This window comes from Pinus tabuliformis, chromosome 6 (genome assembly GCF_031772625.1).
Source record: "Pinus tabuliformis cultivar Carrire ecotype Pingquan chromosome 6, CPIR1, whole genome shotgun sequence".
Taxonomy (NCBI): domain Eukaryota; kingdom Viridiplantae; phylum Streptophyta; class Pinopsida; order Pinales; family Pinaceae; genus Pinus; species Pinus tabuliformis.
The window spans coordinates 725,727,108-725,739,687 of NC_142292.1; positions in this window are offsets into that span (position 1 = coordinate 725,727,108).

Sequence of the window (12,580 nt, forward strand, 5' to 3'; positions counted from 1 at the left end):
CGCCATATTTAAGGCATGAATGTCAGACTTATAACCAAAATCAAACAGGGCTTCTCGAGGCTACACTACGTCACCATTAATAATAGAACCAGGCTTTACTGTAATCCCCACCAGATCACTAGGCCATAAACAATAAGTATACAATACATGACTTTACCGCAATCCTCACCGGATCACTAGGCCAAAACAAATATGGATGCCACCAAATCTCTCCACCTACACCATGAGGAATTTGTCCATCCCAACCTCTTGGCTTTACCGTGTATCCCACCATTATTGGTCAAGGGATTCCTACGTCTATAAGGTCTCCAGCCTCTAGGCTTTACCGTGTATCCCATCTTGAGATTCCGAGGCCCAATCAAGGGTACTCACCACTAAGCTTTACCATGTATCTTGTCATTATCGATCTAGGGATTCCTAGGCTCAATCAAGGTGTCCACATTCAAGCTCTACCGTGTATCCCATCTTGGGATTCCTAGGCCTTGTGAATAATCCTGGGACCAGCCCACTTATCTTCGAGTCCGTCCGACAATCCAACTCAACCTCATACAAAAGAACCACCACACCATGGCTATCTAGAAATGGAAAGGTTAGGCCGAAAAACATTGTCACACATCGTAAAACCCATTCCCATGACAACAAGATAACCAAGAACACACATGCATAAACATGCATGCTAAATCTAGTAAGGAAATCACACATGCAAATCGACACCTACAAATAATCCCACTGTAGCTACTAGATCCTGCTCTTCCTTGCTTGGTCTCTACTTCCTCTTGCCTTATTTTCTTTTCTTGATCCAATGTTGAAGTTCTCCAAGAGAACTCTAAGTGTCCAAGAGTGTGTGGGAGAGAGAATAGAGAGAGAACTCCAAAACTAAACTGAACAAAAGCCATGAATTGATTCCCATAAGCCTTTTTATTAATGAGGCTCTATTTTCTTCATTTTCCATTATTTTCCTTCATTTTCCTCCTCACATGAAACCTGCAAACTTTCACCTTCCTTTTCCCCTAATTTCCTTTATTTTCATAAGTAAATGCCAATAAATTCCACTTTTCCTTTCCAAATCCTTTTCCATTTCCTTTTCCAATTTCCTTAGCCATATTAAACCAAATTATTAACACCCACACTAGGATGTCTTGCCCAACATTTATCTTGGAATAAGTGTCCCATAATCGTGGTTATTATATTTATCCTTTATTAATTTTATTTACATGGAATTTTCACCAGGGATATTACAGAGCCCTCCCCCTTGGGGGAACACCATCCTCGGTGTTAAATGATACCTACAACCAACAAGATTGCTATAAGAAAAACATAATGCCGATGGATCTTTATAACTTAGATCATTGCAGCATTTGCAATGATCAACCTGCTGAGAAGCAAACCAACATGACATCATAATAAGATGACACCCATAATGACATGAAACTCATACCACTTATTGGAGTTTTATAACACATCTCATGGCATTATTTACATCCATATACATATGTACATATACCAAAACATCACACCAAAACATATACCAAAAACATTCACTCAACTAGAGAATAATGAAGGATACATAGCCTGCATCTGATCCGCCATCTCCCATGTAGATTCATTAGGCCCAAAGTGCTTCCATTGCACTTTAACCTACTCGATTGCTCAGTTTCATGGCATAAGCACCTTTCTCTGCAATATACACTATGGTTCCGGTTGGAATTCTCCTTCTGGATCCACCTGCAATACATACCAGTCAATCACATGATCAACATCTTTAACATACTTCTTAAGAAATGACACATGGAAAACATCATAGGATTTTCACTATTGGAGGTAGTGCAAGTCGATAGGATAATAGTACGATTCTTTCAAGTATCTTAAATGTTCCACAAAACCAAGGTGCCATCTTGGCATAAGATCTAATCCACAAAGAACTTTTCTTTGGCTTGATGCACAAGTACACTTGTTCTCCAACTTGAAACTCCTTAAACAACCTGCTTTAATCTGCATAGATTTTCTATTTGTGTTGTGTTTCCTTTAGATTCTTCTTGATTACCTACATTTCTTGTTCCATTTCTACTAACATGTTTGGTCCAATCAATACACTTTTCACCTAGTCACTCCAATTGATGGGAGTATTACAAATCCAGCCATAGATTTCCTCAAACTGACTCATCCTCAAAGACTCCTGGTAACCATTATTATAAACGAACTCAACCAACGGAAGATACTCCTCCCATCTCTTATGATGATGCATCACATACATCCTCAACATGTCCTCTAATATTCAGTTGACCCTCTATGTCTGTCCATCTGTCTATGGATGATAAGTTGTGCTGAATTGCAACTCTATACTCAAACCTGCAAACAACTATTTCCAAAATCCATAAGTGAACTTTGCATCCCTGTCTGACACAATCTTCTTTGAAATACCATGCAATCTGACCACATCTCTGATGAAGACCTATGCTACGTCACTAGCTAATTAAGTATACTTCACTGGAATGAAGTGCACTACGTTTGTCAACTTTTCCACCACAACCATCATGGAATCCCATTGTCTAGATTTCCTTGGAAAAACTTTAATGAAGTCCATGGAAATGACCTCCCATTCCCACTCTGGAATCGAAATTGACTGTAGTAATCCACCTGGATGTTTACACCCTACCTTCACCTGCTGATAGTCCAAGCACCTAGCCACAAACTCTGCCACATCCTTCTTCAGATTTGGCCAATATAGAACTTCTTCATTGCAGTCAATGTCTTCTTATATACTGGGTGTCCTGAATACAGTTTCACATGAAACTCCCTCAAGATAATCTTCTTCATTAGAGGAAATTTTAGATGAAAAGTGCCCATGAAATTTTCACATAATTTTCACATCATAATGTGTAAACCAATCAAAGTCCTTTAAATTTAAAAAGAGGTACATGTAAATATTTTGGAGGGAAAAGATGAAAAACTACTTTTTTTTTTTAATTGTATTTTTGGCTTATCACCTTATAGGTTTACTCATATTTCAAGTGTATACAATCATTGGATGTGGAATTAAACTCCGCATCCAACGAGTACCCATCCTGAATAATTTTGAAAAGACCCACATTGATAAAAAATGAAGATACATTAAAAAAGTGTGTTGAACACACTTTTTAAATGTATCTTCAATTTTTATTAATGTGGACCTTCTCAAAAGTATGCATGATGGGTACTCGTTGGATGCAGAATTTAATTCCACATCCAATGATTGTCTACACTTGAAATATGAGTAAGCCTATAAGGAGATAATCCATAAATACAATTTAAAAAGTAGTTTTTGTATTTTCTCTCCAAACTTCATAACTCTTATTTTATTATTTTTCCTTAGGAGGCCACTTTTAGGCTAAAATTTCCTCTAATGGATATCACTACTGTCTTGCATATATATCATATCCCTAAATCTGATCAAGTCATCTGTTGAGAGATGATAGTCCACACCATGTGCACCTGTACCACTACCTATACCTATACATGTACTTTGCTGTAATGTGTGCCTGACCTCCATGTACCTGTTATCTTGCTAACCTACCTATAAGATCTAATCGTGAAGATCTGTCCCATAAGAACTCATATTTTCTATATGATTCACCTGTATTCACCCACTAAGAGTATCTGCAAGCCTATTCTCTTTACCCTTGATGTACCTGATCTCAAATTCAAACTCACTAATCGTGGCTAACCATCTAGCTTGCATGGTATTTATATTCAATTGGTCAAATAGGTACCTCAACCCAGTGTGATAACTCATCAATAGAAACCTCCCGCCAAGAAGATATTGTCTCCACATCTTCAATGCATGAATGATCATTTCTAACTCAAGATCATGTGTCAGATAGTTCTTCTCATGCTCATTTTGTTTCTGTGACTCATAACATACTACTTGTCCCTTCTGCATAAGTACTTCACCAAGTCCTCTCTTGCAAGCATCGGTACATACCACAAACTCTTTGTTTGGATCTATAATCTTTAACATTGGAGTGTTTTTCAACAACTGTTTCAATTGTTCAAAACTTGCTACAAATTCCTTTGTCCATTAAATTTTTTTACCTTTTCTCTGTAGTGACATAATAGGATATGCAATCTAGGATAATTTCTTGATGAACCTCCTATAATAACCTGCTAATCCCATAAATGATCTTACCTCTTCCACATTTCTAGGAGATTCCCACTCCATGATGGATCTTGTCTTCTTTGGATCTACTGCTATGCCTTCCTTGGAGACCACATGTCCCAAGTAATGCACCTATGTCTGCAAGAAATTGCATTTACTAAGCTTAGCATACAACTAATTCTCTCTCAACAATCTCAATGCTGCTACTAAATGCTCGACATTCTCTTCCTCATTCTTAGAATATATCAATATGTCATCAATGAATACAATAACAAACTTGGCTAGATAAGGATGCAGCACACTATTCATCAAGCACATAAAGGTAGCTAGAGGATTAGTCAAACAAAATGGAACTACAACAAACTCATAATGCCTATACTGGGTCCAAAAAAAAGTCTTGTAAATATCCTCTTCCTTGATGCATACCTGATGATATCTAAATCTTAGATAAATATTTGATAACACTGTTGCTCCCTTCAACTGATCAAACAAGTCATCAATCCTCGACAACGGATACTTATTCTTAATGGTCACCTTATTAAACTTCCTGTAATCAATGCATATCCTCAGAGTACCATACTTCTTCTTCACAAACAATACTGGTGCAACCCAGGGCGATACACTTGGCCTAATGTATCCCTTGTCAAGCATTTCCTTCAATTATAGCTTCAACTCTACTAACGATGGAGTGTTCATCCTGTACGATGCCTTTGATGTTGGTTCTGCCCTTGGTACACATCTTGAAACTGTTGTAAAATTGGGTAATTTCTCAATACCTCTACATCCTCATCCTCCTTACCTTTGTCACTAGAGATATGTACTAGAAATAATACACCCTTTTCTGTGACTATGCTTTTCCTACATAGCTATCACCATCCTAACTGATGTTGCCTTCTTGTTACCATGTAAGATTATTTTCTCTCCATTGTCATCCAGGCATTCAATAGATTCATCATAACAATCCACCTTGGTCCTATGCAGATACAACCAATTCATACTAAAATTCATATTGTATGATCCCAACTAAAATGCATTGAAGTGCTGATGTAGGCATATCATTCAGTTAAAATGCACAAGCTCTTACCCAATGATGAACTCTCTTCTTTGAACTTGTAGCCAACTATACTAACCAAGATTCTACATACAATTATTTATTCAAACCACACTTATCCACCAAATTAGGGTTAACATAACTATAATTAGATCTAGGGTCAATCAAAATAGAAACAACTTGATCACAAATCTTATCGTCCATCTCAATGATAGATGCTTGGTGATCTTCCTTCCTATTATCAAGCACTGCATAGATATGAGGAATGCTCTATATGACAACCCCAACAGCCTGCCCCTCCTGTGCACTATAAATATGAGGCATACCACCCTGATAATGTGGAATATCTCCCTTGAGATGCTCTTTACCACATATCCAACACTCCAACAGTTTGGTACCATCACCTCTATTTTGTCGTCGTGATCCATGTCCATGTCTAGCTACATTGAACTTCTTGTATGGTACAAGATTCTCTTTCTCTTCTGCATTCTGAGGCCTTGTTCTTTTTGGCTTCCATTTACCTCTAGCTTTGTCCTTTCCTTTCCAACCTTGCTGAGATTTTTTCTTACATTTAGACTGTTCATAGAAATGCTTCAATTTCCCAATAACTTCCTCTAATGACCTAGGCTCATCATTCTCAATCTGATCTCAATAGCTCCAAGAACTTAGTCATATACTCCTCATCTGTCATCGATCCCATCTTAAGCTAATATAATTCATGCCAAATCAACTCCTTTGTCTTAATGTCTTTGACCCGCTTCACATCTTCACACCAAATGTTTGCTCTACCTTTCAGGTTGAAGATAGATACTCTGGCATTCATATTATTTGTGTGAATATGGAACTCAAATAAATTCTTCATCCCAAGTAACCAAACCTCTTCATCCTCTAGCTTCTTTAAATCTCCATCAAAGGTAGGTGGCTTAGGTTCTTAAACTCATCTGAAAAATATCCCCTGTCACTCCTCTTGTAAGGATGATAATGATGAAGATAATAGTGTCTGTCAAAAGAAGCACTAGAATAGTACCTGTGCCATTCACCTCTTTGATCCACAACATCCAAGAACCTACCATATCTAACCATGTCATCTCTATCTGGCTTATTCCCACCATGAGATCTACTTCCATATGCCCCATTAGTCATATTTTCATGTCCATGGCTGGTTCGAAGTGACCCCTATATCTGCAAGTTTGACAAACTCAAAAGGATTACTACATTGACTTCTGTTTGTTTCTCCTGTGCCTGCATGATTCTTTAATTATCTACCTTTCAACTCCTTATTTCCTCCTTCAAGCTTTTCAATGTGTCTTCTAAGTTAGAAGAGTTCCCAACACCATGCTACTCATCTGATACATAAGGAGAGTCTTGTGAACTGTTGTCTACCATATTTCTAGTCATATTAATCTCTTTCCTGCCAAACATACCTTTATGTCAGGTAAAACAAAATATAAACATAATCAACATACCACAATGTAGCTTGGGGAGGATATCTCGTTTGCAAGATCCACTAGATTAGAAAAATTCATGTATAAACATAATCATAACAACATATAGATATCATCCTAACCGTAGTCCAATCATCAATGCATGACCATATAAACCACACATCAATAATCTCATGCATGAAAACTATACTCATATCTATGTATGCATAATAAACATATGGATGACATGCATGCATATACGATACATACAAACAATGACGTGCATAATGAGTGCATAACCAACCTATACTCATGATAAACACATCCAACCACACACCATCCACTTTCCCATGGTGACATTACTAAAACCATGACCAACACCATGCATATGCAAAAAGCACATATACCACAAGTATAAGAAACTCATATGCACCTGACATGAATGCATGACCAACACACACTGCTCATCTAGTCCAAGGGGTGAACCATGCCCTAATACCACTCTCTAACACCCTCCACCCACATTTACCAAAGTTAACCGGTCCACTAGGATAAACATGTGATGAGAGGCTAATACAATATGATTCAACCTCGTAGGTCACCTTAAGGAAGTGGAACTGACACAACACAACCAATCTGACCTTCTACACATACCACAGAACCTACAGGAGCCAACCAACCCTTCCAGGTGGTCAACCCCTACAACAACTTGACACTTCACTGCCCTAGAGCCTTAGTCGCTCCCATGACATTGGCATGCATGCGATTGGGGCCATCTCATTGTTCTCACAACATGGTCATGCAATCGACTTAGGTCTTTTTCATGTGGTTCTATGCAAATGACCCCAGATTATGTGCCACATTTTTAGGGACAGGACTCAGGCCACTATATAGAACTCCATGAAACTTTCAAGAATGAAAATTGACATTGAAACGATTATAAAAATTCAAATACTTGAACAAAGACTTGACTAAACCACTACTAGACATGACAACTATTTCGTCAAACATGTCACAAATATGCATTCTACAGGTCATGACAATAGATCTGAGATAGGGGTATTATACTTATTTGAGAATCGCTAAGAAGTATTGATATCTTATCACATTAATTGCATCTTCATCTATCATGTACTGCACTTCTCCCATATCTACTCAAGTAACCGACTAACCGGGGTAAACATGTGACGAGAAGTTACCATTATATGATTTAATATCCTAAGTGACCTTAAGGAAGTGGAATCAATGAAAACACACCATATTAGAGCTTCCAAATCAACAACAGGACTCCCAAGAACCATCCCAACCACTCAGGTAGCCAATCACTACGTCACTAAACTATTAGACCACTAAACCCTTGGATGGTCCCTTGATATGGGCAAGGGTGCGTTTGAGGACCTTTGGATGCATGCACAACATGGAAATGCCAACATCTAGGGACATTTCTACCTAGTACTATGTCTGGGTCCCTGGGATTAGAGCCACTTTTTCAGGCTTAGAGTCGAGGTCACTGCCCAAGACTTAGTGACAGTTTCAAAATCCATAATTTACATAATGACAAGACTTACAAATCAAAACTGACTCCAAGACTAGGCTTGACCATCCCCAACTGGGACTGGCATTCTATCAAACACATGGAATCAATGTAATCTACAGGAAATGAATACAATACAGAGCATGAAATACTAATAACTCATATGAGACTCTACAAGAAGGATCACCACCCTCTTCTTTTAACTGTTTTGACAACAATTAGGTCTTGTATGCATTATCCTTTTAGTTACAAGTAAATACATGAAATAACCATAACTCATAACCATTCTTATAACTAGCATTAAACCATGAAAGTAACAATGAACTTAGATTTTATTATACATAGGAAAATTTGACTAGGTTCGAGACTTCTATGTACCACCTAATCATAGACATGGCTGAACCAAGTATTTCTTTCAGCCAGTCACCCCTGTGCCATATTCCAAGCATGAATGTGGGATATCATGGATAAACCAATCCAAAAACAACTAAGGGAATCCAGAGGTTAAACCACCTCCACCCTCACCAAACCGTGATCTCACCAAAATCAACACCAAGATCACAAAACCAAATCGAGCTTGGAATGCCTCTGGACTCCATCACTATCCTTGATGATTTTTCTGTCTCCTTTTCTCTCAAGATTTACCGTAATCTACACCCGATCACTAGGCCCTAAACTGAGACACTAGTGTCTTAGGTTTTATCACAATCCATATTGGATCACGAGGCCCTAAGCTAAGACTCCACCCTTAGGATTTATGCTTATCTTGCCAAAACTGGTCAATAGATTCCTAGGCCTTTCAAAATTTTTTTCAAACCCCCTCCACTATGGATTCCGAAACCATCTGACAATTCCAAAGCTCAAAATTGAGAAAAACATCCTATCACACCATGGCTATATGAAAAAAGGCAAGGCTAGGATGAAAACCACTATCATAACCTGACAAAACCATGCCACCGACAATAACAGAACCATATACCAACATGAAAAACCATGCATGTCAAAACCATCTAGGAAATCTCACATGTAATATGTTACCTGCAAGTATTTCTGCTAAAGCTGCTTGATTCTGCTCCTCCTTGCTTGATCTTTCCTTTCCATCATTTTCCTTGTCCTTCCTTTACTTTCTTTTTCCTCCCTTGCTCCCAAGCTGAGAAAAATATCGAGCAAAAGCTTAGCACTGACAAAATCTTTGCAACTGGTTCTCAGAAGGCTTTTTATTAATGAGGCCTCTATTTTCTTCATTTTCCTCCTCACATGCACCCTGTGAATTTTCACCTTCTTTTCTCCTCTTTTCCTTTATTTTCATAAATAAATGTGCCAAAATACCTTTATTCATTTTGAATTCCTTTTCCATTGCCTTTGCCAAATTATTTTAGCCATAATAACTTAAACGAACACCCACTAGTATGTCTTTTCCCACCGTTCAAATTGGAATAAGTGTCCCTTAACCGTGGTCTTATTTTTCCTTTATTAAATTTTACTACATGAACTTTTAACCAGGGGCTGTTATAGACTCTTCCTCCTTGGGGAACACTATCCTCAGTGTTAAACCACTCCAAGACTTCAGCAAAACCACTGAAAAGAAAACATACTATCCATGGAGCTTTATTACTTAACTCATTGCAGTATTTACAATGACTGCTACTAAAACATGATAAACATACTGTTTATTGGAACTTTGTAGCAAAACTCATTACGATATTTACATTAACAAGAACATATACTTATACACATTTTCTTCAACCAACAAATAACCATACTATCTATGGAGCTTTATAAATCAAATCGATACAATATTTATAATAATACACACATATACACATATTCACATTTTCTCAACCAACAAATAAAAGGATATGATGCCTGCATCCACAATAATGGAGTCAAGAGGTCCGCACATCCACCCTCAAAGTAATACTAGGATTCACCTCCTTCCCAGGAAATCCAGAATCCACTACAAGGTTAAACATGAATCTAATGTCCAACACTATAATCCTGTTCCACTTTTCCTCCCAGTGAACAGTTACCAACTCATTGTTCCAGGGCGCACTCCCAATGTGCATCTGATTCCATCTGGAAATGTTGATGACAAAAAAAAATCCATCCCCGACCTTCCCTTCTCTACTATACTGTCCTTTAGGCAATTTAGTCACCCCCTTCTATGCAGTCACTCACCTTCCAAGTTCCCCGACATCCCCTATCTCGGGCAATCCATCCCTTGGAAAGGCTTCCTCACATCATAATGTCAACAATCAAGGCATATCCCTGCCTCAAAACCATCATACAGGTCATAGGATGCTCATGGAAATCAATGGACACTATTTGGTATCGGTGTCCCACAATAGCCCTTCTCATGAATACTTTACCAGCATATTGCTACCTGTTCCTGTTTCTTTCACTGTTGCTGTTGATTCTTGCAGTTGGTTTAAACCACCTAACCGGGTATTTCCGTGCTTCCTGTACCAAGCATGTAACTTCCATTAGATTTAAAATAAATTGAAATAACTTCAAATCATAACTCATTGGTGGCCTGTCAATAAGATACACTTGCAATTTTATTTGCTTCCTGTCACAACAAGTCGAACTAGCATCTTTAATCAAATCATCATGTATAAACATATCACATTAGGTTAGCTCAAAACACAACCATTATAGATCAAAATCATAAATAACATGTAACCATCATAAACTATAATCTTAGATCACATATGATCACCATAGACTAGAATCATAAATCTCATGCATAATAAAACTGAATAAAATATTGATACTTATCATTTAATCAATCCTTAGCTTCTAACTTTGTCCTTATTTCGTATGCATGCCGGATTGGTTTCCGCACTCGACAAACTCCTAGTACCTTCTCCTCAACCATGTACACATACACATAGTGTAAAACACACATATACAACCACACATGACATACAAGACCATGCAATACATCCACCTACACCTAGAATACCACACATACACCTACACCGAATGTACAACACAACACAATACATACTCCTACATACACCTACACCCCATGTATAACACAACACATTACATACTGCTACATCCATTGTACACCACCACACAATGAATACACCTACACCTGATGTACAATACAATACATATATGTACACAAGAGCACAACACAACAATTAAACATGTCACAATACCACGACTACACAATGCACATACATAGTATGACATGCCCGCAACATAACATGTACGACATGAAAACAATGCCAGATGTACACTAGTACCATATGTATAACATGTACACATTACCACTTGTACAAAACTCCACCTGGACGATGTGTATACAACACCACATGTATACGACACCATCCGCACAATGTGTACACGACACCGCATGTACACAACACCATATGCACGACATGTACACATCACCACCTGCACACCGCACCATAAGTACAGCATGTACACTGGACCACATGCTTACAACACCACTTGTACAATCATGCACACAACACCATATGTAGATAGAACCACATGTACAACATGCACACAACACCATATGTACATAGCATTGCATATACACCATGTACATAGCACCCTATGTACACAACACTACATATCCAACATGCGCACAACACCATATGCACACAACGGCGCATATCCATCATGCACACAATACAATATGTACACAAAACTGCATATCTGACATGTACATAACACCATCTATATCTGGCACTACATATGCAATATTCACACAACACCATCTGTACCACCTTGTACATAACATTTCATAAACAACATGTAAACACACTATCTATACACCACACCGCATGCACACAACATCACAGATGCAACATGTACAACATATACAATATATGCACAACAATAGTATTGCACATCCAAAACCACACTCTCTCTACCAGACAACCTTTCTTCTAGTGTCTCTCCGCTATCCATTCTTATCCTAGTATGCCACAGATGTCATTGCTTTCATTCAACTGGCGTATCTCTCAGAATTACCTGTCATAATATAAACATAGTCATATCATAATCACATAATATCAATTCATATCCACATGATACTGACCTCAAAGATTTGTCAGGCTACTCTTCCCATTTGATTCCTCATGAACCAAGAATCTCTTCGTGCCATTCACCTGTAGAAGAAATCCTTCCTCCACAAGAATAATTCTTGATGACCCTGTCAGAAAATGGTATACACAAACACACACACACACGTCAACATAAAAAAATCATGATTCTTTCAGACAACGACATACATACATAAATATATACATGCATATATATAAACATTAACATAAACATGATCACAACATAATTAGCAAATATCATAAGGTCAAGGTTAATAGAACTCCCTTTATCCATGCACACCATGCACAACATTAAGAACAATAGTTTCCAACATAGCCAAGGCATTTGATGCCTCAGATCCATTTACTTCACCT